Source organism: Neophocaena asiaeorientalis, unplaced genomic scaffold (assembly GCF_003031525.2).
Source record: "Neophocaena asiaeorientalis asiaeorientalis breed wild unplaced genomic scaffold, Neophocaena_asiaeorientalis_V1.1 scaffold342, whole genome shotgun sequence".
NCBI classification, from domain to species: domain Eukaryota; kingdom Metazoa; phylum Chordata; class Mammalia; order Artiodactyla; family Phocoenidae; genus Neophocaena; species Neophocaena asiaeorientalis.
This window is the reverse complement of record NW_020174037.1, coordinates 1,804,745-1,810,744: the sequence shown is the minus strand read 5'-3', so window position 1 is coordinate 1,810,744 and position 6,000 is coordinate 1,804,745.

Here is a 6,000-nt window from a genome sequence, read left to right as displayed (position 1 = left end):
GAACCTGGGAATTCTCAAGAATACTGAGAAAAAGGAAACCTCTATAAAGGCAAGAATTCTAGCTAATAGACTGAGCCGGGTTCCAAACCATGGTAACTTGGGTATAAAGTCACAAAGCTTTATTTATAGTCCTAGATTATCAAAGCCTCCTCGTTCTGGTTACATTTATGTTTCCCTTCCACTTATGTATTCATCTCACTTAACAGTAATAATAACAGTTTCTATTGAATGGTTCTGTTACACATTTGGTGTATATGTTGAATCATCACCAACTCCCTAGAACGTAGGCATTATCATCCACTTCTTATAGAAAATAAAATGGAGGAGGCTTAGAGATGTTAAATCCTGCTCAAATTCTAGTAAATGGCAGAATGTGAATTCACACTCAGACCCACCTCATTCCAAATCTCATAGTCTTCAGTTTTTAGAACCAAAGAATTCTAACCGGGCTTCCCTGGTGGCGCAGTGGTTGAGAGTCCGCCTGCCGATGCAGGGGACGCGGGTTCGTGCCCTGGTCCGGGAAGATCCCACATGCCGAGGAGCGGCTGCGCCCGTGAGCCATGGCCACTGAGCCTGCGCTCCACAACGGGAGAGGTCACAACAGTGAGAGGCCCATGTACCGCAAAAAAAAAAAAAAAAAGAATTCCAACCAACAAAAGAAACGTATTACAATTTCATTGCATTGATTAAATATGTATTTAAACTTGTGTATGTATTCCTTTGCAAAGGTTATGATGCTAAAATAGATGATGCCATAGGCAGAAAGCTGAATAGGTTTCCACTTTAAATACTGAAGTCTTTGACCCTCAGTTTCCTCTTCTATAATAGTGATATCTACATTCCAGGACAACATGAGAGTGATGGCTTCATTTGTTTCTGAGCCTGCCGTGTCTTGTTTCCTCACTAGATTCTATGACCCTTGGACACAACGTCTTATCAAGCTAAAATAGACTTTCAGTTATTCAAAAGTCATGTAGCAGACACAGTTTTGTCTTACATAGTTTAGTCTTTTTATGAAGGCAGCAGAGATCACTTTTAAACTGGGCATGAGATAATCAGATTTGCATTTTAGAAGGATCCCCTGTGGGGTACTCTCACACACACTGGTGGGAGTGTAAATTGATACAATCCTTTTGGAAAGCAATTTGACAAAGTGTACTAAGAGCTCTAAAATGTTTGACACAGTAATATCACTTTTGCGACTACTCAGAGGAAGTAATCCTAAAACTAGAAAAAGCTTTATGCACAAAGCATCTATTGTAGCATGATTCATAATGGCAGAAAAATGGCAAAGACCTTGCTCCCCAACAGTAGGGGCATGGTCATGCAAGGTGCAGCACTTCCACTGGGTGACACATTACTCAGCCATCTAAATTAGATTCATGACAAGCTACCAATAACATCAGAAATGATGATTTACCAATGTTAATATTAGCAACACATGTGTGGTAGATTCTAAAAATGGCCACAGATTCTTCTCCCACCTATATCCATACCCTTACTAAGAATGGCCACAAGTTCCTCTGCTGCTTATATCCACGCCCTTACAAAACGATGCTGCAGTTCCTTTGTCAAGAGGTAGAATCTATTTCTCCACCCCTTGAGTGTGGATTGACCCTGTGCCTTGCTTTGGCCAATAGAAATATTAGTAAGCTGCAACCAGAAGCTTGATAAAGCACTTATGCATTGGCACTTGCCTCTTGCTGCGGTTGGATGCCTTCCATCACCGTGTGAAGAAGCCCAGGGATAACCAGCTGGATGATGAGACAGACAGGGACCCAATCCCTCTTGTGGCCTCATGTGTCAGCCAGCCAATCCCAGAAGCAGAGCCATCTAGCTAAGTGGCAGCAAAACACAGATGCATGACTGAAGCCAGCCAAGACTAGTGAAAGAACTGCATAGCTGAGCCCAGCCCAAATCACTCCTCCAGAGAATTATGAATGAAATCAATGTTACTGTTTTAAACTACTAAATTTTGAGGCCATTTGTTACGTATCAGAAGTTCACTGATACAATGCTGATAATGTTTGAAACTAGGTGTTAGGTACACAGGATGAGTGGATAGGTTCATTATAATACTGTCTTTGCTTTCTGAATATTTCATACTTTCCATAACAAAAGAAGTTCTAATACATATATTCATTTGGGCTAAAGGACAAATAAATGTTAAGTAAAGGATTTAATTTAAATATATTGATACACGTATACAGCCTGGTCACAACTATACAAAAGAAATTTTCCATAGAAAAATATCAGTACTAGAAAAAAATATATCTTTGGTTGCCTCTAGGTGCTGATACCATGGATTTTTTTAAACTTGCATGTATTTTCCAAAGTATCTATATTGAGCCCAATTTACTTTATTCCAAAAATAAATATTTACAATTTTATTCATTTTATTTCACTTTAACCCCCCAATAATTTATTTTTCCATAGAATATGTGGAAAGCTGATTGGAGGGGTAAGAAACTAAAGGCAGAGAAAATTAAAATAGTCTGGGGGAAATCAAGGGTTCAAAATTGAGGTAGCAACAATATAGAAGGAAAGAGGGGATAGACGGTGGGGCAAGAAGGAAGGGGGGGAGATAATGAAAGGGATATTGAATGTCCATAATGTTGGACATTGCCTTGCACTGGAAGGACATTTAACCTGAAACAATGGATGGGCTTCAGAGGCACCCACAAACCCAACCTAAAAATACACCCAAATTTGGGTTTAAGTGTATAAATGCATCTCTCAAGTAGAAAATCCACAGATTTCATCAGATTCTCAAAGGGTGACTATGATCCCAAAAGCTGAAGACCCATGAAGGCTCATTTCCCTGTAGACAGAGAAGAATTTAGTTTTGTTTTTCAACCCTATTCAAATTTGACCAGCCATAAGACAACCTGAACAGGACATTGAAATCATCCGAACACCATCTGGGACTCTGGTCCCCAGAGCATGATCTAAGTGCAAGATGGCTCAGGTGATGTCAACAATTTTGAGCCACGACTCATCATATGCACTTTCCTAGTGTCCCTTACAAGCTGTTTCTGCTGGGTTCCAGTCTGGAGAAAGGCAAATCCTTGTGGACAGCCCTTCAGAGTATAAGAGCCATGGGTCTAACAGGGAACTCTGACTTCCAAGAGGCACATACAACACCAGTTTTTCCAAATCTTAGGCTCAGGCAGAGCCCAGCACAGCCTGGTCCCTGCCCCACCTCCAACTTCCATTCTCTTCCTTTTTCTTGTTCTGCTCCACCTTGGCCTACTCTAAATTCCCAGAAATCTGTGCCTCTTCCCACCATAGGAACTTTGCATATGCCGTTCCCTGGAGTCTATTCCATTCTCCTTCAACTAGTGAACTTACCCTTCAGATCTTAACCTTAATCACTACTTTCCAGGCTGAGGAAATCCTCCTGCTATATGCTCTCAGAGCACTAAGCACAACTGAGATGTTATATTTCTTTTTGTGATTATTGAATTAACGTCTACCTACCCACCATAATAATTATAATAAAAGCCAACATCATCTGAATGTTCACTATGTGCCAGGCACTATAGGAATCTCTTGACACGTATTCATTTATTCTACTGGTACAACAATCCTGTGAGGAAAATGAGGTACAGAAGAGAAACAACTGCACTAAGATTCTCTAGCAAGTAAGAGGTGGTATTGGGATATAATCCCAGGCAGCCTGCAGCTGGAACGGCTCCATGTCTGTTTTCACCGACTGTATCCCATGTCCAGCACAAGGTCTAGAAATTAATAGGAACTCCAGTAGCATTGACCAAATTGACGTGTCTTGCCCAGCCTGAAGCTGCTTTCACACATGAAATCCAGACTTGGGGACAACCTTACAAATCACCGTCACTAACTTGAACAGAAGAAGAATGGGAGACCCAAAGAGGGAATGTGGTTTTCTCAAGGTCACACAGAACCAGGACCAGAAGCCAGATCTCCCTACACAGCCCAGTGCTCTTCCCACTTCACTAAATGAACACTTAAAATTAAAAATATTAAGTATATAATAATAAATATTTTTAAACCAATAAAGAGGCATTACACTCCCTTCCCCTCTCCTAACTTTGCTACGGAATCAGATGGAAAGAAAGATGGGTGGGTAAGGAAAGAAAACTATTTCTTCAGAAATGTGCGTTTGGAGAAAAGCACAAGGATTATAGAAAATTGCTATTCATGTAAATTGCTCCTTAAAAAATGATTTTCTTTTTTTTTTCCAATTTACTAGTGTTAAGCATTTTTTAACTCAAAATAACCTTGATTTAGCAAGTCTGTGTCTTCAACTTACAATTAGTTCAACGTGGTCGTCTGTCATCAATTTTGCTAGTGCAATGGCAACCGAGCTTGTGCTGATACTGATTTATGCAGAGTTGCACCGTAATGGGGGTTCTGGGGGCCTGCAGTGACGCAGCCTGGCCATCAGAAGACCCTCATCGTGGCTGGGGAGGCACTTTGAATGTCTCTTTAGTTTGAATAGGGGAGGTCTGGGGATTGGGGAAAAGGATAGTGGGCTTTGAACTGTTTCTAGAGCCTCACCTCTGTTCTTACAAAGACTTGAGTTGAATTGAGGAATTAAGTACAGTTGTTTTTAATTCCTCAAATAATTGGGTTGCCACCTGAATGCTATCCAGCTGCTGACCCAGCCATCCAACTACAGTATCCTCAACTCACTTTTATATTAAGGAGAAGATCTCCAGCTAAGATGGAAATCCAAAGAGTCCCACGTTCTAGATTCAGAGCTGTGTTGCTTTAGGATGTTTTAGTAAATATTTCCACAATGGCTTCCCAATGTTTTTCTTTCCCTCTGGGTACACAGTTTCATTTTAGCTTAGGGGAGAAGGCTTAAAAAACTTTTTTTCCTATCTGGCTCTGAATATCAGCCTCCAATTTGGCCAACTTCGGACCATAGAGATACTTAAAAAATCATTTCAAATATCTTATCAGGTTTCAGCCTGGACACACAATAAATATTCCTACCAGTACTGAGTAACTCCATAAACACCTAAGAGTATGCAAAAGATCTTACCCTCTCGAGATCCAAAGCCAGTCTCAAAGATAATCAAAAGAAAGAGACACTTCCTCCAAGAGCTGGCTATAGTCAGTAGGAACCCAGCTGCAAATAGGGTGCAACCCACATTTCTGTCCAGCCTTGTTTTGGGGGCCCCCAACCTGATGGTTGCCAACCACGTTCTTAGGACACGACATGAGACAAAAAAGAGGCTGTATCCATCCCTGGGAGAGAAACACTGGATCGATACCCAGTGTTCTTTTCCTGCCAATCAGAATTTAGAAAGGAAGGAACAACATGAAATTTTACCTTCCTCTCTTGACCAAGCACCACAGAGAGAGATCGAAGAGAGCCAACTTTAGTAAGAATTCTCACCCTTTGCTGTTTTCCCGGGATGCTGTCTAGAGGCTCCAGAGTGAGTGGGGTATCCCAGCGGGTCGTATCCTGGTCACCAGAAACCATAAAGAAGGAAAAATAATTTTCAGTCTGCAGTTTATAGTGAGTACCTGGCTGAGACCCCTTTTTCTCTAGGGCACCTCCTAAATGGATAAGCTTATCTAGGTTAAAAGTTCTCCACTGCGGCCACCGTAATTCAAGATGATCTCTGGTAAGGTTAACCTACTTGTTCAACCTCAAAATAAACTTTTATTCACCTGAGGCCTCACGCTGGCCCCAGTCCAGCATAAGTCAGAACCCGGACTCGGACCACGCACTCGGACCAATTTCTACATTGGACCCAGTCCAACACCGGCCAGGTTCCAGACCCAGTCTGGAAAAAGAAATGCTCAAATGAAGTCCGAAAGCTGTGGACCTGGGATCCAGGATCGGAGAGGGACGCACCCACCACCTCCTGAAGACACAGGAAGGCAGCCACCTGGAGGGGCTATAATAGTACCCGCACCTGGTTGCTTGTTGCTCCTGGGGGCTCTCGGGGGGCCTCCTTCGGTTCCTCTTCTGACACCAGCACTGTTAAAAGATAAACTGTAGGG